The sequence below is a fragment of the Microcebus murinus genome, chromosome 10 (assembly GCF_040939455.1).
Source record: "Microcebus murinus isolate Inina chromosome 10, M.murinus_Inina_mat1.0, whole genome shotgun sequence".
Taxonomy (NCBI): Eukaryota; Metazoa; Chordata; class Mammalia; order Primates; family Cheirogaleidae; genus Microcebus; species Microcebus murinus.
In genome coordinates, this window is record NC_134113.1 from 90,775,952 (window position 1) to 90,802,793 (window position 26,842).

General features: G+C 41.3%; 1 non-coding gene and 1 pseudogene across 1 annotated transcript; both read left to right on the forward strand.

Annotated features, from left to right (window-relative positions):
- The first annotated feature begins 9,727 nt into the window (after positions 1-9,727).
- LOC105863864 (junction-mediating and -regulatory protein pseudogene) lies at positions 9,728-13,158 on the forward strand (annotated as a pseudogene).
- Positions 13,159-14,370: 1,212 nt separating this feature from the next.
- Positions 14,371-14,474, forward strand: LOC142873557 (U6 spliceosomal RNA). Its single transcript, XR_012921569.1, has one exon. It is a non-coding gene; the product is annotated as a U6 spliceosomal RNA (small nuclear RNA).
- The last annotated feature ends 12,368 nt before the right edge of the window (positions 14,475-26,842 follow it).

Consider the following 26,842-nt stretch of genomic DNA (forward strand, 5'->3'; position numbering starts at 1 on the left):
ACCTGTCACTGAAATTTAGATTATTGGGATGGCTGGTTTTAGGCAGTGTTTTCTGAAGGAGGTGGTGGTGGTGGCCCTTCAGGTGCTCCAGAAGGAGGTGGTGGTGGTGGTCCTTGGGGCGCTCCAGAAGGAGGAGGGCCAGGAGGATGGTGGTGTCCTCCATGTGCAGGTGGTCCCTGATGGTTTCCATGATGAGGTGGAGGAGGATGGTGATGGCCTCCATGTGCAGGTGGTCCCTGATGGTTTCCATGATGAGGTGGGTGAGGGTGGTGATGGCCTCCATGTGCAGGTGGTCCCTGATGGTTTCCATGATGAGGTGGGTGAGGGTGGTGATGGCCTCCATGTGCAGGTGGTCCCTGATGGTTTCCATGATGAGGTGGGTGAGGGTGGTGATGGCCTCCATGTGCAGGTGGTTTCTGGGGAGGCCCACCAGAGGGAGGGGGTCCAGTTGGGTGTCCTTCAGGAGGTGGTCCCTGGAGTTTGTCTAACTCCTGCTTTAGTTTCTCTTCCTCTGTAAAAGTAATCCCCAAGAATAGCTGAACTCAGTGATGAAAAACTCCCCTCTCATTTCACTTCTCTGACCCTATCACACAGCCCCTTTTCCCCACAACCTGCCTCTCAACGGCCACCCTCCCTTCTATCCACTGCTTCCTTATGCAGATCTCCTCTTAATTTGTACACTTGATATTAAATGTCTTTCTCTTCTTTTTTTTTGCTTGTGAGAAAAGAATGGGTCCTTAAAATTGGTATAAAAGTAGATCTTGAACAACTTAGAATCCCCAGAGGATGTTGCCAAGGTCAGGAGAGAAGCAGAGCGCTCATGAATATGAGTTGTCAGTTACATTTCAGGCTACTGCAATTACTTGCTAACTGTGACTCTAACTCTGGGCACCTGAGCTCGATGGGAAAATCTAGAGCTGGTTCCCCAAGTTCGAAGATCCAAGTAAAGAAACAGAGAAGAGAAAGACAAGGTGATGGCCCACACTGATTCACTTGATAGCTGTGGCACATTTTCACCAGGAACAGGGACACAGCTCAGTGTGTCAATGCAGAGAAAAGAGAACCAGACACTGATTTATTTGCATTTCTCCCTGAAGTCAAGAACCATGAGAGGAACTCTCTGGAGGAAGGAAGCAACTGAGGCTCTCGGGAGGATGGAGGAGTCAGAGTGAGGACATTTCCCCTTCCTCCACCCTCTCTCAGTAGTCAGCCCTGGCCTGGGGTATTAGGCAACACCTATTGTCATCTCAGCCAGGGGATCTGTCACTCAAGTTGGTTGCCCTGCTCATGGTCCTCAGGGTCATGGTTGGGTGAAGTTTGACTGAGTCTGTAGAAGAACTAACAGTAATCAATTCCTGATGAGGAAACGATGGTGAGATGACCCTGGAGAGCTGGAAAATCCTAAGGGAAACTAGGAACAGAGAGTTGATTGAGGATTATTGGAATTTACCTGATGATCCCAGAGAAGACTCTTCAGACTGGACATCTGGGTAAACAAGCACAGGATGAGATTAAAGTCACATCACAAATCTATCAGGGCTATCAAGTATTTCATAGGAAAGGGGACTTCTGTCCATACTCCATGTATCCCCTAAGTTAACTCTCCTCCCCTGTGTGGTGCTGCTAGAAAGGGAGAAGTCATGAGGAGGAAGCAGGGTTGTCACTGTGCAGAGTGTCAACTATGAATTCAAAATAGAAGAGTACCTTTTATCCTCCCTGGGATCATAAACCTAGTGGTAATTTAGGGTGAGTGCTCTGTGTATTTCAATGTGATATTTTAGTATTCTTCTGCTCTCTTTCTTCTCTAATTACTTTCCTTTATTAACACACTTCCTCAAGGAGGTAATCAGGGAGTAGATATTTGGATATGATATTACACAGACTCAGATTGAAATTTTAAATGTGAGTGGGAGAACACTGATAATAATAGGCCCTGATATTTGTGTATCCCTATGGAGAGAGAGACAAATTTGTTATCTGAATGTCCATCTCTGAACTAGCTTGGATGTTTGTTCATCTTCTTCATTGATTCTGCAGCCAATGTACAGGAAGGCCACTGTCCCCACTGTCAACTTTGAATACTATGGTAAGTTACAACGGGACTTCCCTGGATCAGTCTTTTCATCCTCCACAGCACAGTCACAGAGATCTTTCTAGAAATGCAAATCTCAGTTTGTCATTCCTTTGGTCAATGTTCTCCATTGGACTCTAATGTACTTTATTTATTTATTTATTTTTTTGAGTCAGAGTCTCGCTTTGTTGCCCAGGCTACAGTGAGTGCCATGGCGTCAGCCTAGCTCACAGCAACCTCAAACTCCTGGGCTCAAGCGATCCTTCTGCCTCAGCCTCCCGAGTAGCTGGGACTACAGGCATGCGCCACCATGACTGGCTCATCATTTCTATATATATTAGTTGGCCAATTAATTTCTTTCTATTTATAGTAGAGACGGGGACTCGCTCTTGCTCAGAGCGAGCAAGTTTCGAACTCCTGACCTCGAGCAATCTGCCTGCCTCGGCCTCCTGGAGTGCTAGGATTACCGGCGTGAACCACTGCGCCCGGCCTAATGTACTTTAAATAAATTACAAATCCTTCGCGTAGATTGACGACATAATAGCGCTTATCTTTGGCATGACAACACGGTAGCACCTTCCTATCCCCCTGCCCCCTTGCCTTCCTCCCCCTCTGCAGTGTGGTCTCCTAAGCCATAAGCCAAGTCACAGTGCCTCCCCTACTACCTACGTCCCACTTTTTCTCTCTCTTTTGTGCCATTATCTGTGCTCTTAGCTGAGGTCAGGGCCAGCAAGGCCATTGAGATCTCCTAAGCCCCACGCACAGAGACAGGACCTTCTCTCCCCGTTGCTTTACCTTCATTCAGGTTCTGAGCTGCGGTGAGGGCCAGCAAGGCCGCTGAGAGCAGGACCAGCAGCATCTTGGAGGAGGCTCAGGGTTTGCTCCCAACTCTGTGCTGGGAGAAATGGGGCAGCTCCCTTTATGAAGACGACCAGAACAATGGCACCTTTGAGCTCCCTGCTGGGTGGACCTCACCATTGGACAGCCTGAGTTTACTTTTTTCACATCAAGTCAACTGCATCCTTTATTTCTCACTGGGACTTTCTCCAAGCAGGATGGGGTGGGTAGGATGTTTCATTTCTGAAAGGTACAACTTGTGACTTGGGCAAAGTTTTTGAAGGAACAGAATCCCAGCAATCAGCACAGATATCAGAATTGAAGTGGTCATTGTTTTATTTCCACTGTGTTTGTAGGGACTGAGTACTCCCATCGTGTTGTGCTGTGCGTGCGTGTGTGTGTGTGTGTGTTTGTGTGAATGTGTGTGTCAGCAGGGATCCTATAGGAGAAATGAACATGATCATCATCTCTGCCTATTATTGAAGTCCAAACTCCATCATTCATGGTGTGTATGTACATATGTGTGTGATATTTAGCTACTTTTTTTTAAGATATAGGGATCATCTCTGTTTAACTGTAAGACATGTGAGGGCAACATATACTTGGGTATGCATGGATGACAGAACTTTGGCCCTCACCCTGTGAGTTAGTCTGTTTTGTCTTGCTATAAAGTAATACCTGAGGCTTGGTAATTAACAAATTTGTTTAACAATTTAAACAAAAAGAGGTTTATTTGGCTCATGATTGAGCAGAATGTGCATAAGGAGGATGGCACCAGCATCTGTGTCTACTTAGGGCTTTGGGGAGCTGCCAATCAAGGCAGAAGGCAAAGGGGGACCAGGCTTGTCACACAGCAAGAGCTGCAGCAAGAGAATGAGGAGGTGATTCCAGGCTCCTTTAAGCAACCAGTTTTTGTGTGAACCTGTAAAATGAGAACTCACTCATTGTCCCTGGGAAGGCACTGAGATATTCATGAGGGATTCACTGCCATGACCCAAACACCTCCCACCAGGCCCCAAATTAGACACTGGGATCAAATTTCAACTTGAGATTTGGAGGGGACAAATATCCAGACCACATCACCCTGTTCAGACCCTGAAGAATTGTCCAAGACCCTCTCAATCTGAGTACAACCAGGGAAGACTTGGTGTTGTAGGACATAGATGGCCTAAAATACTCTAGGTTTCTTGATATCTTCAGGGCTGGTTAAACCAAAGGGGCCATGCAAACCACCAGGGGATTTCCATAGGTGAACAAAATGAGGATGCAGTGTCTTGAATGACCCATGCTATTTCATGTCGTTAAAGCTTCTTCCAGGCCCTTCCCATTTTCTAGAATGTCCTATAAGATTCACTTAAGGCCTTATTTCTTCTAGGGCATGCTTTAAATCACTACCACTGATTATTATATTCTCCAGTTAGGTAGTCTGATTCTCTGTTCAAAGTCTCAAATGCATTGTGGTGACTTTCTCTTTTCCAGTGTCTATGCTATCTGTTTTCTCAAATTTTTCTTCAACGGGGGATTTTCTCTGTAATATTCTGATACTCATTCCTCCCCACTCTCCTTCTGAAACTCATATGTAGATATTTTATCTTCTGATTTAATCAATCTTGTGTTTATTTTTCCTCTTATATCTAGCTTTTATTTGGTTACACATTTTGGAAGAATTTCTTTACTTAATCTGTTAAATCAGAGCTATAGTATCCTTTACTAGTTTTATTTTTATTTTTTTAACTTTGAAAACAAGGTATTATACCTCCAAAGATCTATTTTTAGCCCAGCTGAACTGGTAACTCTCTTTTTAGCTGACATTTTTGTTGTATCTAGTAGTTGACGGCTCATCGATTCATGAAAGACCTGGATGAGTCAGTATCACTACTGCCACTTACCATTTCAGACATTCTTATGACTTGTGTAATTATTCATTTTTTGTGCAGGGTTGATGGTAATTTGAGGGTAGTTTGGTTAGAGATATGGCAGGAAAGGTCATGTGATGGGAAACCCTAAAGACAGGTCCCTTGACCAGTATACATCAGTGGAATCTACGCTGTGCACATGAGGGTCTCCTTTGGCCCTTCCCAGGGGTTGCAGGTAACCTGACAGCAAGGCTTGCAACAAAATGGGGTTTGTTCCAGATAGCCTTGTCCTTGTACCAGGCAGATTGTTTTTTTTCTCCTGGCATAATCATGGATGTCTCCTGAAGGGGTTTTATATGATCAGTTCTCAAGTCTTCTCTGGTTATGTGAGAAAGGAGAACAGTTCTAGGTGGGCTTTCTGTGCTTTATGGGAGTCAGGGAATAGCTTCTTGGTCCAAGCAAGCCCCACCATGTAATTGGGATGACTGTCTCTACCTTCGCTGGACACTATTTTAAAGGAGGATTGAACATGAGTGGTCCTGCCCAGGTGGCCTATGGCTGATAATCAGGTGGGAAAGGAGGGTCAGAGAGGAGGAGCAGGGAGCAGTGCCAGGCAGACTTGCCTCATTGTGTGGGTGGCTGCAGAGGCGTCAGTCCTGGTGGAAGGCAAGCTTAACTTGGCTTGCTGAATACAGGAAGAGAAGATGTGACACTTCAAATATCACTAAGTGCAGGCCATTTCCCTGACCTTCTCTAATGTCAGCAATATGTGAAAGAGATTAGTGAATCATTAAAGAATAAATATCAGGTGCGAACTCATCAGAGAAAGGCAAAACAGAAGTTACGGAACATTGAAAGAGACACTGTGAGTGAGGCAGGTGGGGTGAGAGTGAGTTGCAGGATTGTAGCAGGAGCTGAGGCTCCTTTGGGTGAGTTGGAGCCCTCAAGCCATCCACTGCCTTCCAATAAGGATGTTCAACTTCAAATGTCCCAACAGGAGTATTTCCACATCCTAATATCTGCTCTCTCAGATATTATTTTGCTATAGATGCCCTTACACAATGCCACAGACTCGATGTCTTAAACAATAGAAATTGATTTTCTTACAGTTCTAGAACCCTGAAATCCAAGATCAAGGTGTCAGCAGGTTCTATGTCTCCTGAGGCCTCTCTCTTTGTCTTGGGATGGGCGATATCTTGCTGTGTCCTCAGGCGGAGTTTCTCTTGTGCACATGACTCCTGTGTCTCTCTTTGTGTCCAAATGTTCTCTTTGCATGGAGACACCCAACAGATGGAATTAGGGCCCAACCTAACAGCCTCATTTTAACTTCAATGACTCTTTAAAGGCCCTGTATCCAAACACTAGAGGTCAGTTAGGGCTACAACGTATGAATTGAGGGTACACAATTCAGCACATCACACCTGCCAAACTTTTCTTGGTTAATGACTGTTGTTTCACCCAGTTATTTAAAAATATAGGAATCCTTTTACCTTTCACTCTCCCCAGGCACTGCCATTAGCAAATCCAGTTGGCTGTACTTTCAAAATACTTCCTAAGTATGACCACTACCTAATCTCTACTTCAAGGCCCTGGTTCAGGCCATAATTCGCTGCTCAGAGGAGCTTCACAGCCTCTGACTGTTCTTGGTAATATTCTTGCCCCATCACATCCCATATCAATTCTCCTCACAACAGCCAGAATGATCTTTTAAAAAGGAAATCAGGTTGTGTCAGTAATTTACTTTAAATCTTGGCAGTTTTCCCACTGCCCTTGTATAAGATATAAATTTCATACCTTTGCTATTTTCACCACCACTTGTTTTCTTCTTTCTTGAAGAATAGGAAGCACTCTGAGTAGGACAGTAAGCAGAATATTCTTCAACCTTCCATGCACTATTTGCCTGGAACACTAAAGGGGAGTTTATCAGGAAAGACGAACTTTGTCAATGGGAAAGAAGAAAAACTCTGTAAAATAATTTAAGGATGTTTGTTCTGAGCCAAATTTGAGGACCATGGCCCAGAGGCATGCCCAAGAAGCCTTGAGCAAGTGGACTCCTGTGGTTGGGTTGCAGTTTGGTTTTATACATTTCAGGGAGATAGGGGTTATAGGTAAAGTCATAAATCAATATTTGGGAGGCATACATTGGTTTGGCCCCAAAAGGCAGGACATCTTGAAGCAGGGGCTTATAAGTCATAGGTGGGTTTAGGGATTCTTTAGTTGACTATTGACTGAAAGAGCAAGACTTTGTCTAAAAGACCAAGAGTCCTTTTAAAGAATGCTTGAGTTAAGGTAAGGGTCTTCTATCTTTTATGTGATCTTATATGGTAATTGGGTTGGGAAGTAAACTACATTATATTGGGCTAAGAAAACCTGTTTAGTGAGATTTAATCATTTGTAGGTGTAACTCACCAGGCCCCCTTAGAAAGGAATTTGGGCAAAAGAAAAAGTTCAGAGTTTGGTTCTCAAAGACTTGAACACATGGACTCAGCTGTGGTTGGGTTACAGTTTGGTTTTATACATTTCAGAGAGACAGGAATTACAGGTAAAGTCATAAGTCAATACATGGAAGGCATACATTAGTTCACTCAGAAAATATGGGACATCTCAAAGTGGGGTGGAGGGGCAGCCTTGATAGACTCTTTGATTTGTAATTGGTTAAAGAAATAAAGTTTTGTCTAAAGGCTTGGGATGTTTTAAGATAAGGAAGTCTGTTAATCAGAGATAAGCCACAGAACATATACCCAGACTCAGTGGTTTGTTATGTAAATCACGGACCTGTAGGTTTGCCTTGTGTAGCCTTAGGCCTGTTAATGAGTTACAAAGAATATCTGCAAGAAGGGAGGGGGCATGATGTGGCTTGTCTGACCTTCCCTTTCATGGCCAGCTACTCAGTTTTAAGGTATCTACTTGGCCAAGAGGGGGGTCCATTCAGTCAGCTGGTGGAGGGAAGCCTTAAGATTTTATTTTTGTTCACAACTTTGACAGAGTGTGAAACTTATGGTGAGAGTGAATGAATTGCACTGGGTCCCTGTGGTCTGGGAGGACTGCAAGTGCATTGGAGGAATTGTGCCCACTGAATCAACTAAGCATTCCAAAGATATAGTTAGCAAATAAACACAATTGTTGCTAGACAAGAGGATTTTGAATGCTCACAATACAAAGAAATGATAAATAGATGAGCTGATGGATATGCTAATTACCAATTTGATAATTACACAATGTACAGAGGTATTGAAATATCACTGTGTCCCACAAATATGTACCAACTAAATTATTATGTATCAACTAAAAATAAAAGTAAAAAAAAGTAAAAAAATCAATTGTTTCTGAGAATTAAACTTTGCTTAGATTTTCCTAAAAATTCTGGCTGCGCTATTATTATGATGCTGATCCAAGTAATTTAATTTGATGTTGGCTCCATAAATATGCATTTCACAATTATTTTACCTTTTATACATTCTATCAACCTTTCCCAGCCTAGACCCTAGACTGTTTATAATAGGAAACATTAAGCATTTACTACATGTCATTTAATCTTTAGAACCATCTTATTAAATAGGTATGATTATTATCATTATCTCAGTTTAATAGATGAGATGGTTAAGGCGCATGCCTTGATTGCCATCAAGTAGTAAGTGGTGTAGATGGCAGGCAGTCTCCAGAGCCAATGTTCTCGCTTACTGTGTTGCAATGCTGTCTGTTAGGGTGGAAAACTTAGTAGGTGCTCAACGCCCAGGCGGAGAAAGATTTCTCACACAGAGATTAAGATATAAAAAGTTAGAAAGTTTATTTTATCCTTTAGAAGGACAGAGAAAAAGAGAGAGAGAGGAAAAGAGAGAGAGAAAGAGAAAGAGAGAGAGAAAGAGAGAGGGGGGAGAGAGAGAGAGAGAGAGAGAAGCAGGGTTGGGGAGAAGAGGGCAGGGAGACAGTGTGGCATCCAAAGGAAAGAGAAGGGCGATGCCAGCAGTGAGGCCAAGTGGCTTGCTGCTGTTATGAGGACAAAGAGAAAAATAGTAATTGTTGTGCAGTAATTAGTAGGCAATCAAGTTGTCAGTCTTTCTTGTTTCTTCGGTTCCTGGAGACTTAGTTATCTCTGAGATGTAGTCAGGCCTATCACCAAGGATGTGATTTTTGCCCCTGAGATACGGTTTTGGGCAGGGAAGGAAGGCCTGGAGTTTATCCCCCAGCTGCCTGGTCTGGGAGCTTCTTTAGGCTATAGAAACAAATCCTAAAAGCTGTTAACAGGGGAAATGTAAAGAGAAAGATTTGCATTTCCTTCCTGGGCTTTTTTTCAGGTGTTTGTGAAAAGACTCCCAGCAGGTTGCCTGCTAGCTTGGGAGAGAAACTAGCAGCAAAGGGTAGGGAGAGCTCAAGGTTGATCTTTGGCTGTTTTTAGAAAATTGGGAGATTCAAGGCCTCCCTAACACTTTCCTGCTATTTACCTATATATGTATATATATATTTGTTTATTTACAAGAAAGTGAGAGGCTTCTTAGTTTAATCATGTCCCATTTATTCTTGTTGCTGTATTTGCTTTTGGCATGTTACTCATAAATTCTTTGCCTAGGCCAACGTCTAGGAGAATTTTTCCTACATTTTCTTGTAGCATTTTTTATCGTTTTAGGCCTTATATTTAACAGAGTAAATAGACAATCTACAGAATGGGAGAAAATATTCGTAAACTATACATCCAACAAAGGGCTAATGTCCAGAATCTGCAAAGAACCTAAACAAATCAGCAAGAAAACAAAATACCCCACCAGAAAGTGGGCAAAAGACATGAACAGATTTTTCTCAAAGGAAGATAGACAAGGGTCCACAAACCGCAGCAAAGGGTAGGGAGAGAGAAAAAAGTGCTCAACATCACTAATTATGCATATGCAAGTTAAAAACACAATGAGGTCTGGCAGGCGGGTCTGGGCATTTGGTAGCAGGAGAGGAGGGGTCGTGGTGACCTGCAGAGATGCGCACACCTGCAGAGCTGGACCCGGGAGCGCGCCTCGCCTGCAGAGCGGGACCCGGGAGCGCGCCTCGCCTGCAGAGCGGGACCGGGAGCGCGCCTCACCTGCAGAGCCCCCCTCACCTGCAGAGCCCCCACACGCGGTCCCCCAAAGGAGCCAGGCGGTCCAAGTGCAGAGACAGCAGGGAGCCAGTGGGGAGCGCCTGGCCGGCAGCTACGACACTGAAGGCGCCCGGCGAGGGTGATCAGGGTCGCGGTGCAACAATTGAGTCCTCAGGCTGGCAGGGCCGACCCTCCCGCGCGGCGCCAAGCCGGAGCCACCGTGTGGTTCGCGCTGGAGGAGACTGTCGAGTAGGACTGGGTGGCTCCATGTGTTCGACGAGCGCGAGAAGCACGAGTTCGACTTTACTGTGGCCTGGGACCAGGTTGAGAGCAAGTTCGCTGTCACCTGTCGCAGCCGACGGCCCAGAGGCTCCCGGAGCGGGCGGTCAGGAGCCCAGGGCCCAGCGGAACCCGGCCTGGGCAGAGGGCGGCTCTCCGGGGAGAACGCGAAGCCTTCGGGGAGACCCGCTGCTGCTGCAAAGCGGGGAGAGTTGTTTCTGAAGCCCATCCCGGCCCCAGGGCACCTGAAGCCAGGCATGCAGCCCGGCTGGCACCCAGAGCGGCTCCCGTGTCCTCCGCGCGGGCAGTGAGCGCCTCCGGGGCTGTGTCCTAGGAGACCGGGGTGCTGGAAATGGCGAGGAAGGACGAGATACCCTGGCGGACACGGAACAGCTGCCCAGCTGCCAGACAGCGCAGGTGCTTCCTGCTGCGCGCGTGCGCCAGCAGCGGCGCTCCGTGAACTTGCCGCTGGAGCCGGGCCTGCAGGGTTCCCGGAGGAACCCTCAGGCGTGTGGCCTGGCTGTTCGGGGGCGCCCTGGAGATGACGAGCAGGAGATCGACACCTTGTGCCACCAGTTCCAGGTCTACGTGGGCCACGGCCTGGACACCTGTAGCTGGAAGATCCTTTCCCAGGTGCCCTTCACAGAGACCACCGACCCCGAGGAGTGGTATGGAAGCCTCAGCGAGCTGCGGCAGAAGGGCTACGAACAAGTGCATCAGCCGGCTAGGAAGCGCATCCAGGAGCTCTTGGATAAGCACAAGTGCCCATCAATTCATGAGTGGATTAATAAAATGTGGTCTATGTATACCATGGAGTACTATTCAGCTCTAAGAAACAGTGGTGATATAGCACCTCTTGTATTTTCCTGGATAGAGCTGGAACCCATTCTACTAAGTGAAGTATCTCAAGAATGGGAAAACAAGCACCACATGTACTCACCAGCAAATTGGTATTAACTGATCGACACCTAAGTGGATATATAGAAGTAACATTTATCGGGTGTCGGGAGGGTGGGAGGGGGGAGGAAGGGGTGGGTATATACAAACATAATGAGTGAAATGTGCAACGTTTGGGGGATGGGCACGCTTGAAGCTCTTACTCGAGGGGGGAGAGGAGCATGGGCAATATATGTAACCTTAACACTTGTACCCCCATAATACGCTCACAAAAGAATACAGAGCAGGGTGGAGCTGATGGACTTGCATCAGGTGGAGGATGAAGCCTACAGCAGCTTCACAGAAGACACAACTGAACTCCAACAATATTTACTATGAGACATGAGAGAACTTGCCATGCCAGGAAGACAGCAGACCAAGATTTCCATGGAGAAGATTCCCTGGGATCCCAAAGAATTGAGAGTCTACAAAAAGAAGATTCTGATTGGCAGCGGAGAGGTCACATGGCTGTACTGTCCATTCAAGATCTTACTGTCAAATACTAATATTTTGAAATAACAGCTGAAGCTCAACAAGCTGTGTATGATGGAATGCAAGCAGATCAGAAGAAATTTGTAAAGCATGATTGGCAGCAGTTGCTGAACGTATGAAAAACTCCAGTATATAATTTCTAAGGAGACACTGCAGATGATGAGAACTAAAGAGATCTGCTTGGAATAGAGGAAACATGCACTGAAGGAAAAGATTCAGTGTTTGCAGCATAGTACAGAAGCTATAGACTGATCGGATCAGTTAGAGGCTGATTATTATGATCTGCAACTTCAGTTGTATAAACTACAGTTTGAAATCTTGAATGTGGAGAGCTACTATTGACAACACAACTAAAAACCATCAAAAGACTTATATTGGAAAAGAGAGATGGAGGCCATGCTGGAGAAGGAAGAGATTGGCAGCATCTGTATACTTCCAGGGAGAAGAGCTGCAAAAACTTCAGCAGAAAGCATGCCAGCTGGAACCAAGATGTGGACAGGTTTCAGCTAAAAAAGCATACCTCATAAATAAAAAGGAAATTTATATTGCAAAACACAATGAAAAATTCCAACAGTGCACTTGGAGTGAAGATGAATATGAACTCTTTACCCAGTACAACTAAAGAGACAAAAATTACATGATGAAGAAGAAATAAAAAGCACCTTGGTTAGCCAAGAGAGATAGAGAATGCTGGATAGACTTTGAATGTTTAAACAGAGGTATCCCAGGCAAGATATACTTAAATCAACTAGATTATGACTGCTTCATGCAAGAAGAAAACGTGTAGTAAGTCCTGTTCCCCAAGAGCATCAGTGTGACTCTTTACCAGAAGTGCTACAAGTAGAAGAGAAAACTAGTAAGGTGGGAAAAGGAAGGAGGAAGCTGGGGCTGCCACGAACAACAAAACTCCAGAGCCTTACACAACTTGAAGACATTTCATTAGCACAACTTGAAGCCACTTCATTACCTCTCAGTGGTGTTACCTCTGAACTGCCTCCGACTGTAACTCTTCCACTTGTGAATAACAACCTTGAACCATGTTGTTACCATAGATCCACTCCCACCACCTCTGCATCCAACATCACCTCCTTCCCCATCACCCTCCTCTTCCTCCACCAACCCCCACCTCTTCCCTTTGCTAAGGACCATGTTCCAGAGACACTGGAGAAAGATCTGCCTAGAAAGGAGGGTAACGAGAAGAGGATCCCGAAGTCTGCCAGGTGCCCCTTCAGCACACCTGTTAGATAGCAGACAGCTTCAGTGCCCAGAAGAAGCTCAGAAAGACAGCTGAAGGTTTGCAAAGGAGGAGGGTGAGCTCACCCATGGATGAAGTGCTAGCTTCCTTGAAGTGTGGTAGTTTTCATCTGAAAAAGGTTGAACAGAGAACTCTGCCTCCTTTTCCTGATGAAGATGATAGTAATAATGTAATATCTTGGCACAGATAAGGAGAGAGGGGTAAAACTGAAGAAGGTACACAAGGAAGCGTGGAGAGAATCATTCACACTTCTGCCTGACATAGACCCTCTCACACGCAGCATCCATGAAGCTCTTAAAAGAATTAAGGAAATGTCCCCGAATCAGAGGATGAAGAGGAGACTCTGCCTTGCACAGACTGGGAGAACTAAGAAGCAACAGAAAGAAGAAAAATATCTACAGCTGAAGATTGGCTCTGGTTCTTTTTGAAAGCAACAGCTTAAGCACTTCGTTCCATAGTTGGATTACATTAGCTCCAAATTGTATTGACGCATTGGTGTGGGAAAAAAGAGGCACGATTGGCAAGTTATCACTTCCCAGTCATTGCGTTAGATGGTGGTTAACATGAGTTTTAAATGTGCAGTGTTCCTGACTGCAAGGAAAAGAAAGGCCTTCTGGGGATTTCTGGGGGTTTTCTTGTTTTTTGTTTTTTAAATGCACCTTCTCCTTCAGTCTACCTGTTTACATCGTTATAGTGGCCAGTTAAGATAGGAGGAACACTGGGTTGACTGGGACTGCTTTGAGAGCCATCTTTTACTGTGCTGAAAGTCATCTAAAAATACAGAGCTTCTTCCATATTAGCTATGCAAATAGTGTGACACTCTGAAAAAGTTTATCATGGTAGCTATATATCAGGAATTAAACTGAGATGGAAATGCACTTAAAATCTCCACATTATTTGTCTCTAAAGGAAGATGATCAACAACATCTGAAAAGCTGCGCAATGTTGGAGATACATCTATTAATGTGTTCACTATAACATGATGCATTTAACATCACATGTTTTTAGAAGATCACAGAGTCTTGTACTTCATAAAGTTTTGGAGTAAAAATTTCCATGCTTTTAAATTGCTTTTAATAATTCTGAATTTATAATAGCTTGAGTTTTATGTGCACCCTTGTTTATGAGAAGCAATACTTTGTAATTTGATATTTCCAATTACTTTTAGTCTTTTTTTGACCTATTGCTTGATTACTGTGACTCACATGACTGAGCTGGAACCCATTCTACTAAGTGAAGTACCTCAAGAATGGAAAAACAAGCACCACATGTACTCACCAGCAAATTGGTATTAATGGATCAACACCTCAGTGGACATGTAGGAATAACATTTATTGGGTGTCGGGCAGGTGGGACGGGGAAGGAGGGGATAGATATATACAAACACAATGAGTGAGATGTGCAACATTTGGGGGATGGCCACGCTTGAAGCTCTGACTCGAGGGAGCAGGGGGTGGGGGGGCATGGGCAATATATGTAACCTTAACACTTGTACCCCCATAATACGCTAAAATAAAAAAATAAATAAATTATGCAAATGAAAAAAAGAATAAAAAAATCAAGATTCAGTAATAGGGATGCAGTGCCCACTTCGGCATCACATATACTAAAATTGGAAGGATACGGAGATTAGCATGGCCCCTATACAAGGATGACATGCAAATTCATGAAGCATTCCATAAAAGAAATAATAATAGGGATGCAGATCTTAACTCTTTTTATCAGCCACCATTTTAATTTTTTTATTTTATGCTTCACAGTGAAAAGCATGTGCTTGATAAAGTAGGCAAGCAGAAAATTCTCCTTGGCTTCAAATGCTTTGAGAATTTTGGGAGAGAGCCGTTGTTATTGTCACTAATATTTTAAACTTATATATGTAGCTGTAGGTGCTGATACATTTGCTATAATTGCGTCCTTAAAGGATACATTTATATGAATGAGGCCATTAAGGATTTTCAGCAGTGACTGTTAATGGGCTTGAATGAAGAAGGTAGACATATTGGATCCAGTTTATGGCACTTTGTAGAGTGTAATTCTGCATAAGTAATATCTTGGCTGTTATATGGAGAGAGTTAAAAACTGAAATAACCAAAAAGAACTTAATTTCTTATAAGGCAGTTCTCTGGTCTAAACCCAGAAAATAGTACTGCAGCAAAAGCCCTCCAATTTATATGAGCTGGCATTCCTGGAGAAAAGAGGAAATGCTCACACCCTTATCATTTTAAAATGTTATTTTCTTTAAAACAATTATAGAGAAAATCTTCTGCCTATAGGTGATATAAAACAACATCTTTTTGTGTAAATGTTGGCAGTATCTTTACTGATAAGACTGGGAGCTTCTGTGCAGCATTTTCATCATACACTGGTGTTAGTCCCAGCACTATTTCCACATCTTGTTTGGAAAGATTAGAAACACAGATCTGAAATAGAGACTTCATCCCGACACAGGGTAGGGGAGGGTGGTGTTGGTGTCCCATATTAATGGATTAAAGCATGTTTTTTCAATCCCCTTCCCCCAAACAAAAGCAAAACAAAAAGCACAATGAGATACCAACTTACCCCTGTCAGAATGGCCATTATTAAAAAGTCAGTACAACAATAGATGTTAGTGTAGATGCAGTGAAAAGGGAAGGCTTATTCACTGTTGGTGGGGATGTAAACTAGTACTTCTATACTCCATACTCTGAAACACAGTATGGAGACTCCTCAAAGAACTAAAAGTAGACCTACCATTCAATCCAGCAATCCCACTGCTTTGTATCTACCCAAAGGAAAAGATGTCATTTTATAAAAAAGACACCTACACCTGAATGTTTATTGCAGCACAATTCACAATTGCAAAGATATGAAAGCAACCTAAAATTCGCATCAACTGATGAGTGGATAAAGAAAATGTGGTGTACATACACCATGGAGTCCTACTCAGCCATAAAAAAAGAATGAAATAATGTCTTTTGCAGCAACTTGTATGAAACTGGAGACCATTATGCTTTGTGAAGTATCTCAGGAATGGAAAAATAAACACTAACATATTCTTACTAATGGGAGCTAAATGAGGGATATATATGGTCATAAAGGGGTGTAATGGACATTGAAAACTAAGAAGGGGAAGGATGTCAGGGAGATGAAGAATAAACGTCTACCTGTTGGGTACGATGAGCACTATTGTGGTGATGGGTCCACTGAAGCCCTGACTTCAGCATGACAAAATCCATCCATGTAATAAAAAATACTCTACCCACTAAATTTTTGAAAAAAAAAAAAAAAAAAGAAAAGAAAAGAAAATGAGAGGGGAATGAAGTCCAGAGAACAAACTCAAGTATTTACATTAGGAGATTGTTAAGGTAAAACATTTCCTGGCATCTAAATAGATAAGGCGAATCTAAACACATTTACCGGGTGTCCATTGTCTTGTTTTACCCTCCTCTTCATATAAAGGTACTCAAATAGATTAATTCCCTTTTTTGGCCTGCAATTATAAAAACCCTGGAAATGAAGATCATGCATGTTCTTCTTTATGCACTTTTATCTGCATTTTTGGGGAGGGAGGCACATTAGCATTGGCAAAATTTGTGGGTGTCTTTTAGAGTCCAAACTTTCATTCTTCTAATCATAATAAATCTAAAATTTTAGAAAGCTAAGAAGGAGACTGGTCATAGAGTGGTCAATGAAAGGATAAATTTGTATAGCACTTGCAGGGCTTTGGTCTCTGCCTGAGAATGTCTCCCCTGCCCTGGTCCCTGAGCTGGTGTCACTTCCTCGGTGTTTGGGGGCTGTAGGAGGAGACATTGATACAGTCAAGTGTCCGTGGCCTCAGCTCATCTCTGCTTTAGCAATGTCAGTGGGAGTTCTGAGACTTTCAGTTACTCTTTCTCTTAGTTCATAAAGAAATACAATCACAACTTTTTTCATATAGGACACGAGGGGACACATATCTCTGTTATACTTTAATGATGATTTACAAAAAGCAAGTAAGCAGATTTTCTTAGAAGAGGGATTTTGTTCACATGATTAATGAATGACTTACTTTTTTTCAAGGTGAATGTGCAGCTTTTCTCTGAGAACAGAGGCGTTGTCCCTCCTTAGGAAGGAACATTGGTAATAACATAAACTACTACCATAGTTTGCTGATTTCAAGACGCGTATTTTTACATATCCAACATGTTGGAAATTGGGATATACAGCAAATTTATTTTCCAAAGAAGGCCACAAAAGTATCCCTCATCTAATGTTTTCTTCTTACAATGGGACCTTGACATCCCTTCTTTCTTCAGGGGATTAGGTCTATTTTTTTTCCCCCTTGAACCTGGGCAGAACTGCCTTGACCAATAGAGTAGACACTTTGTGACTTTTGAGTCTAGATCATAAAAACATGCCATGCAATTCTTAGGAACCTGCCACATCCCGTGAGGAAGTCCAAACTAGTCCTTGCAGGCATGCTACACCCACAGGCCCAAGTGTGAGATGATGGATATGCTCATTGCCCCGATCTTGTCACTATCCAGTATATGTATTAAAACATCACTGTGTACACCACAAATATGTGCGATCATTATTTGTCAATTAAAAATATAAATAAATAAGTCTAAAAAAAGATTAGGAAACTAAGAAGTAGGTGATCAAGTGATGAGAAGATTTATGAAGCTCAAGTGCCTGGATTGCTTCATGAAGAGACAGCTAAGAAAGATTCACACTCTGAGGGACTGTAGGAGGGAAGATTCAGAAGCAAAGACGTTATTGGAGCGCCGAGGAAAAGCACAGCAAAAAGACAGACTGGCAAAATAATTGAGGCAGAAAAGATTTTCTCAGAAGAGAATGTTCCCTTACCAAACTTGCCTATCTTGTGTGTCTCTGACTGGGTGTAGAGAATTTGAGCCAGAATCTGACAGATAGCCTCACAGAAACCTTCAGTGTTTCTCAAACTTGCCTGAAGCGGCTTGGAATCGGATTTTCTCGCAAATTCAATCACAAGCTTCCTAACGGATGTGGTAAGGAATAGGCACATCTCTCATTACCTTTTCTTAGAGATAATTATGTTAAAATTGGAGCATTTTTGGCTGGGTGTGGTGACTCACGGCATTAATCTCAACACTTTGGGGAGCCAAGGCAAGAGGATTGCTTGAGGCCAGGAGTTCAAGACCAGCCTGGGAAACATAGGAAGACCTGCACCCCCCCTTCCATTTCTATAAAAAATAACAAAATTAGGTGAGAGTGGTGACAGACACCTGTAGTTCCAGCTACTCAGGAGGCTGAGGCAGGATGATCACTTGAGCCTGGGAATGTGAGGCTGCAGTAAGCTGTGATGGCACCACTGTGCTCCAGCTTGGGTGACAGAGTGAGACCTTGTCTTTAAAAAAAGGGGGGGAGTACATTTCCCTTATAAACAGGTGTCCACACCTGGTATTTGGAAACCATGGTTCTTCCCTATAGTGCTAAGGACCACTGGGCTCTTTCTTACTCTTCTTGAGAACTGACAGCATCTTAGTAGAGCTACATGAGATTTCTACTGTGACTTTGTCAAAAATTATGCTATCTCTGATGAAACTGTTTTGATTCTTTTGATCCAGTCTATCTTTGATAGATAGGGATTGGAGGGTCACCAATTCTACCTCCTACAACTGAATAATGTGACCTGGTTTGATAGGACTTTTTTTTTTTTTCCTTTCTCTAAAGATGTCATTTGCTGCTCCCTGAGAGGCATTCAGAAATTTTAGTATTATTCTCTATGCTGCCTTCATGTTTCTTCTCCACTTATCTTAATTTCTATTTCCAACTTCCAACAATCTATAATATTTCTATTTCTAGCCCTGTCCACATCCGCATCCATGCAGGATAGCTTGGTATATTTGTTGTTTCTTCTCTGAATATCTTCTGTGACTCCATTATATTAAAGACCACATAAATATACCATTAGGGAGGAACATATAGTTATTTAAATCAGAAAGCCTTCTAAGGACACTCGTATACATGGGAGGTGTAGAGATTATAACTTTAACTTAGTGGGAAGTCTTAGGTCTTTGTAAAGTAAGCGTCTGACAAGAAGAACACTTTCTATCTTTCTCCTCAATGTCATCTACTTTATCCTTACTTCCCTTTATTATGTGGTCTTCACTATTTCCCCTTCAGAGAATCTATCTCTCCTAATAGAAGTCATGACTAAATCATCACTTAAAAAGAATCTAAAAAGCAGATGATGAGACTAAGGCAAGTATTAATTTTTATCAGAGACAGATGGTGTAACTTCACGTGAGGAAAGTCAGTGGTCCAGTAATGTTTTTAAAGAGATGTCCATAAATTATTTCATATTTCTTCTCTCAAGTGGTAGAGCTTAATTACTCTGTCCTTGAAGGTGGACTTGACTTGCTTCAAGTGAATAGAATATGGCAGGCGTGATGAGATGTCATTTCTGATATTAGGTTACAAAAAGACTGTGATTTCCATCATCGGTGTGCTCTCTTGCCCTCTCTTGAATCACAGCTTCCTCTGGGGGAAGCTAGCTGCCATGTCAGAGGGCATCTTGGGTATAGTAAACCTCGTTGACGTGTTGAGAGGACACTCAGCTATGAAGATGTCCAGATGGTGAGGAACTGAGGCTGACCACCAGTCACCATGAATGAGCTTGGAAATAACTCTGTTGGGTATTGAGATGACTGCACCCCTGGCTGACAGCTCAACTGCAACTTTAAGAGACCATGAGCCAGAACCACTCAGGCAATTCACTCCTGGATGCCTGACCCACAGAAACTGTGAAGTAATTGATGTTTGTTATTTTAAGCTGCTAATCACCTCCTGTTAATACTTTGCCCTTTTCAAAACAATAACCCTTGCAAGAAACTCAAAGAAACAACTCTTGTATTAAGGAAAACATTCCTATTTCTTAAGCCTGGTTTATATTATTACAGTCCCTTCACAAGAGGTAATTTTGCATTGTTGTTGTTACCTATGGTAGGTATTGCCAATCCAGGAAGAGGATATAGAGCTTACAATTCCCTTCCACTACAAATGTTCTCCATCAAGTGGGCATTGTTTGTGGTGTGTAGAAAAAAAAAAAAAAAATATATATATATATATATATATATATATATATATATAACCCTCAAAATCCAAAATGTATAATAAGGTAGTAGGAAAATCCCATAAAACTTCAAATAAGTTCATGTTCCCAGAGTCAGCCCAATGGCATCTAGGGAATTTGCAGATGCTATCCTAAAATCAGAAGTACTCGAGACAACAAAGTTCCAGGAGCAATGGGAGGATAAGGACAAGCTTTTAGAACCCCTACCCCAAACAAAACTGAACAAAATAAAAGAAAGGAAAAGAGTGGGAAGGTGTGATGATCCTATGCTCTGATGATGAGCTCTACACTGAAGCCATAGCTTGATATATAAGTTCAAGAAGCTCAGAGGACCCCTGGGAGATTCAATGCAAACAGGAAGACATCACGACATGAAGTCATCAGACTGACCAAAATATCAACTAAAGAGGCCCTTCTAAGAACTGTAAGACGAAAGAAGCAAGTAACATACAAGGGAAAGCCAATTCGAATAACACCAGACTTCCCTACTGAGACTTTACAAGCAAGGAGATACTGGGGCCCATTCCCACCCTTCTGAAACAGAACAATGCCCAGCCTAGAATCTTATTTCCTGCAAAACTAAGCTTCATATATGAAGGAGAAATAAAGACATTCTCAGACAAGCAAAGGCTCACAGAATTCACCAAGACAAGACCAGCCCTACAAGAAGTACTCAAAACAGTGTTATGCATGGAACATCATAATAAAAACTCACGAATATAAAAACAATCAAAACCCAAAGGTTAAAGGCCAGATATTACAATGGCTCAAGAGAGAAATCAAAGCAACAACATCCAACCCAACAGAATGAACAGTAATCTACCTTACCTATCAGTTCTCTCAATAAATGTGAATGGCTTAAACTCTCCACTCAAGAGACATAGGCTGGCTGAATGGATAAGAAAATACAGGCCAAGTATATGCTGTCTTCAGGAAACACATCTAACCTGCAAGGATGCATATAGACTACAAGTAAAAGGGTGGAGATCAGTATTCCAAGCAAGTGGAAGCCAAAAGAAGGCTGGTGTGGCAGTTCTAATTTCAGACGATTTAGTTTTTAAACCAACAAAAGTAGTGAAAGACAAAGAGGGTCATTATATAATGGTGAAGGGCACAGTTCAACCAGAAGAGATAACAATTTTAAATATATATGCACCCAACTTAGGTGCACCCAGATTCATAAAGCAAACCTTACTGGATCTAAGCAAATGGATTAATAACAACTCCATAATCACCGGAGATTTCAACACTCCACTAATGGCACGAGACAGATCCTCCAAACAGAAAATTAACAAAGAAATAATGGACTTAAACAAAACTCTAGAACAATTGGGTATGACTGACATTTACAGGTCATTCTACCCAAAATTCACTGAATATACATTCTTCTCATCAGCTCACGGGACATTCTCTAAGATTGATCACATCCTAGGACACAAAGTAAACCTCAAGAAATTTAAAAAAATATAAATCATACCATGTACCTTCTCAGATCTCAGTGGAATAAAAGTAGAAATCAACCCTAACAGAAACTCACATTTCTACACAAAAACATGGAAATTAAACAACCTCCTACTAAAATGATTACTTCATAAATGAAGAAATCAAGATGGAAATTAAAAAATTCTATGAAGAAAATGACAATGGAGAGACAAGTTATCAACTCCTCTGGGACACAGCTAAAGCAGTTCTGAGAGAAAAGTTTATCTCCATAAATGCCTATAACCAAAGTCAAAAGTCAAAAAGATCACAAATAGACAATCTAATGAAATGACTCAAAGAGCTGGAAAAAGAAGAACAAACCAACCCCAAACCCAGCAGAAGAAGTAAAATTAACAAGATCAAATCAGAACTAAACGAAATTGAAAACAAGGAAGCTATCTAGGAGATTAATAAAACAAAAAGTTGATTCTTTGAAAAAATAAACAAAATTGACACGCCATTGGCTAAGCTAACAAAAAGCAGAAAAGAGAAATCTCTAGTAAGCTCCATCAGGAACAAAAAAGGAGACATCACAACTGATCCCAAAGAGATACAAGATATAATTTATGAATACTATAAATATCTTTATGCACATAAACTGGAAAATGTGGAGGAAATGGACAAATTTCTAGAAACACACAGCCTCCCTAGACTCAACCAGGAAGAAATAGATTTCCTGAACAGACCAATCTCAAGAGCTGAAATAGAAACAGCAATTAAAAATCTCCATAAAAAGAAAAGTCCTGGTCCAGATGGTTTCACACCCAAATTTTACCACACTTACAAAGAACTAGTACCTATCTTGCAGAAACTATTCTACAACATCGAGAAGAATGGAAACCTCCCCAACACCTTTTATGAAGCGAATATTACTCTGATACGATACCAAAACCAGGAAAGGATGCAACAAAAAAAGAAAACTACAGACCAATATCCCTAATGAATATAGATGCAAAAATTTTCAACAAAATCCTAGCTAAACGAATCCAGACACTTATCAAAAAAATAATCCATCATGACCAAGTGGGCTTCATCCCAGGGATGCAGGGATGGTTCAACATATGTAAATCCATAAATGCAATTCACCACATAAACAGAAGCAACTACAAAGACCACATGATTCTTTCAATAGATGCAGAAAAAGCTTTTGACAAAATTCAGCATCCTTTCATGATACAAACACTTAATAAAATAGGCATAGAAAGAACATACCTAAAAATGATACAAGCCATATATGACAGACCCATAGCCAACATCATACTGAATGGGGAAAAACTGAAAGCATTCCCATTTAGAACTGGAACCAGAAAAGCCTGCCCACTATCTCTACTTCTATTCAACATAGTGCTGGAAGTCCTGGCTACAGCAATCAGTCAGGAAAGTGGAATTAAAGGTATCCAGATAGGAGTAGAAGAGATCAAACTTTCACTGTTTGCTGATGATATGATATTATATCTAGAAAACTCCAAAGATTCAACCAAGAAACTCCTGGAACTGATAAGTAAATTTAGTAAAATCTCAGGATACAAAATCAACACACAGAAATCAGAGGCATTCATATACGCCAACAATAATCAAATTGAGAACCAAATCGAAGACTCAATTCCCTTCACAATAGCAACAAAGAAATTAAAGTACCTAGGAATATACTTAACCAAGGACGTAAAAGACCTCTACAGGCAGAACTATGAAACACTGAGGAAGGAAATAGCAGAAGATGTAAACAGATGGAAATCCATACCATGCTCGTGGATCGGCAGACTCAACATCATCAAAATGTCTATACTACCCAAACTGATCTACAGATTCCATGCAATATCTATTAAAATCCCATCAGCATTCTTCACAGATATAGAAAAAATAATTTTACGCTTCGTATGGAACCAAAGAAGACCCCGAATATCAAAAGCAATTCTAGGCAACTAAAACAAAATGGGAGGTATATGCCAGATATCAAACTATATTACAAAGCTGTAGTAATTAAATCAATCTGGTATTGGCACAAAATAGGAATATTGACCAGTGGAACAGATCTAAGAATCCTGATATAAAACCATCCTCATATAGTCACCTAATCTTTGACAAAGCAGACAAAAACATACGCTGGGGAAAAGAATCCCTCTTCAATAAATGGTGCTGGGAAAACTGGATAGCCACCTGTAGAAGGCTAAAACAGGACCCACACCTTTCACCTCTCACAAAAACCAACTCATGCTGGATAAGAGACTTAAACCTAAGGTATGAAACTATTAGAACGCTAGAGGAAAAAGTTGGAAACACTCTCCTAGACATCGGCCTAGGCAAAGAGTTTATGAAGAAGTCCCCAAAGGCAATCACAGCAGCAACAAAAATAAATAAATGGGACATGATGAAACTACAAGGCTTCTGCACAGCCAAAGAAATAGTCATGAAAGTAAACAGACAACCTACAGAATGGGAGAAAATTTTTGAATCCTACGTATCCGATAAAGGGCTGATAACTAGAATATACTTAGAACTCACGAAAATCAGCAAGAAAAAATCAAATAACCCTATTAAAAGTGGGCAAAGGACTTGAACAGAAACTTTTCTAAAGAAGACAGAAGAATGGCCAACAAACATATGAAAAAATGCTCAACATCTCTAATCATCAGGGAAATGCAAATCAAAACCACAATGAGGTATCACTTAACCCCAGTGAGAATGGCCTTTATCAAAAAATCTCCAAACAATAAATGCTGGCGTGGTTGCGGAGAGAGAGGAACACTCCTACACTGCTGGTGGGACTGCAAACTAGTTCAACCTCTGTGGAAAGCAATATGGAGATACCTTAAAGTGATACAGGTGAATCTACCATTTGATCCAGCAATCCCATTGCTGGGCATCTACCCAAAAGATCCAATGACACTCTACAAAAAAGACACCTGCACTCGAATGTTTATAGCAGCACAATTCATAATTGCAAGGCTGTGGAAACAGCCCAAGTGCCCATCAATCCAAGAATGGATTAATAAAATGTGGTATATGTCTACCATGGAGTACTATTCAGCTCTAAGAAACAATGGTGACATAGCACATCTTATATTTTCCTGGTTAGAGCTGGAACCCATACTACTAAGTGAAGTATCTCAAGAATGGAAAAACAGCACCACATATACTCACCAGCAAACTGGTATTAACTGAACAGCACCTAAGTGGACACATAGGTACTACAGTAATAGGATATTGGGCAGGTGGGGGGGGGTATATACATACATAATGAGTGAGATGTGCACCATCTGGGGGATGGTCATGCTGGAGACTCAGACTTGTGGGGAGAGTGGGGAAGGGTATTTATCGAAACCTTAAAATCTGTACCCCCATAATATGCCGAAATAAAAATAAAAATATAATAATAATAATTTGCCACATTTACTTTTTAAGTTCCTTTCTCACACACACACACACATATATACATTTTTTCTAATCAATTTGAGTGTAAGCTGCATATATCATGGCCCTTTTACCTTTTAATATTTTATCAAGCATTGCCTAAGAACAAGAATATTCTCTTGTATAAGTATAGCATAGTAATCAAACTCAATAGATTTAACACTGATAGATTACATTTTATTTAATATGAAGTCTATTAGTTGAAGAAATCATACACACAGTTGACACTTCAGATTTTTAAAAAGTATAAAGTTAACATAGATAAATTCTTAATGACTATTTAATAACACCAAATATAAGTAACTACTGTAGAATATATCACACTGTATGTGGAGGTCATTTTTCCTTCCACTAGACTGAGTTACTGGGGAGCTGTGTCAATTTTATCTTCATATCCTTAGCAATATGCACAACTCCTGATATATATGAGTGATAAATGAAATGAATAAATGGCTGTGAGTGAATGAATGAATGAATGAATAAATGGCTGTGAGTCATATAATATTTTAGAAGTGTTTATTAAATAAATGATTTAGTACCTTAACAAAGAAAACTGTAATCACTAGGATTCATGATAATTTCAAGGCTTGCCAAAATTAAATGATGTATATAACGATTTTTTGAGGGGGGAGGACAGTGTCTTGCTCTGTTGCCCAGGCCAGAATGTTGTGGCATCAGCCTAGCTCAGAGCAACCTCAGACTCCTAGGGTCAAGCTATCCTCCTTCCTCAGCCTGCTCAGTAGCTGGCCCTACAGCCACATCACCATGTCTGGCTAATATTTTTTTTTTTATTATTATTTTTAATAGAGACTGGGTCTCACTTTTGCTCAGGCTGGTCTCGAACTCCTGGCCTCAAGTGATCTCCGCCTCGGCCTTCCAGAGTGCTAGGATTACAGGTGTGAGCCACTGTGCCCAGCTGATAACTAATTTAGAGAATAGAGAATGTATTTATCCATTTGAGAACATAAAGCTGAAAATTCTATTAAATTTGATAGATACCAAAATTGGGATTCAAAATACTCTCAGTTCAAAGCTATAATCAACCATGTATGAAGTTTTCTATTAGATTAAACATTAACTACTCAAATAGCAGTTTAAACAAAAGCTACTTATTTCAGTTCATTGCTAGCCCAACACAAGTTACAGTAATAGTGTGAGACATTATGTTAGAAAATAAAATCAATGTTGGCGTCCATTAACCAAAGTATAGCAACTAAATCTCTGGAGTTGAGCATGAATCTGACTCTGAAGGAATGTTCCTCAGCTCCCTTCCTCCCACTACATGAGATTTGTCAGTCTCCCTGAGATGTCCCTGAATGGGTTCTGTGCCACCGTAGAGAGCCACCTGGGTAGATTCTCATCATTCTGTGCTATTTCAAGTTAGAAGAAGATCTAGATGAAATCCATATTTTCTTTTCCCACTTGAGGTCAGAAACCCCAATGTGCAGATTTCTTTTTTAATACGATTTTATTGTGCCTGTTGTAAAAGTGTCATTTAGCCCAGGCACTTTTCAACGATGGGAATTAGCAGAAGTTATCAATGGACCATAACAGAATAAATATCAGTAACATTATCACCCAAGGAAGAGTGATACGAGCTTCCTGCCAAGGATGAAGGTCAAGGTCAATGGAAATTAGAGAACAATCATTTGTAGCTGGGCACAACTTAAGCTTGTTAAGACTCCCCAGCTGTCTGGCTTCAAGCCCTTATTCTACTCATTTGTGAGAATCCAGTCTTTTTGCTTTTTCATCTGGAATATTAGAAATTTGTTGACATACTCTTCATTATATTGAGGATTTGCCCCTCAATAATTGATTTTTAGGGGTTTCTATCAGGCATAGGTGCAGAATTTTAAACTAAAACCTTTTCTGTGGTTAGTAAGAGGCAATGTACTGAGCACAGTATTTAAGAACAGCAGAGGGCAGTTCTGTTGATGAAGACTTAAATGACTATTAATTCTGAATATTTTGTTTTTCTTAACATAACACATAAAATATATCTGAGTATATATAACTATATTATTATGTCTTTGAACACAATCTAATCAAATGTGCTTTAAATACTTATTAATTATATAATTACATA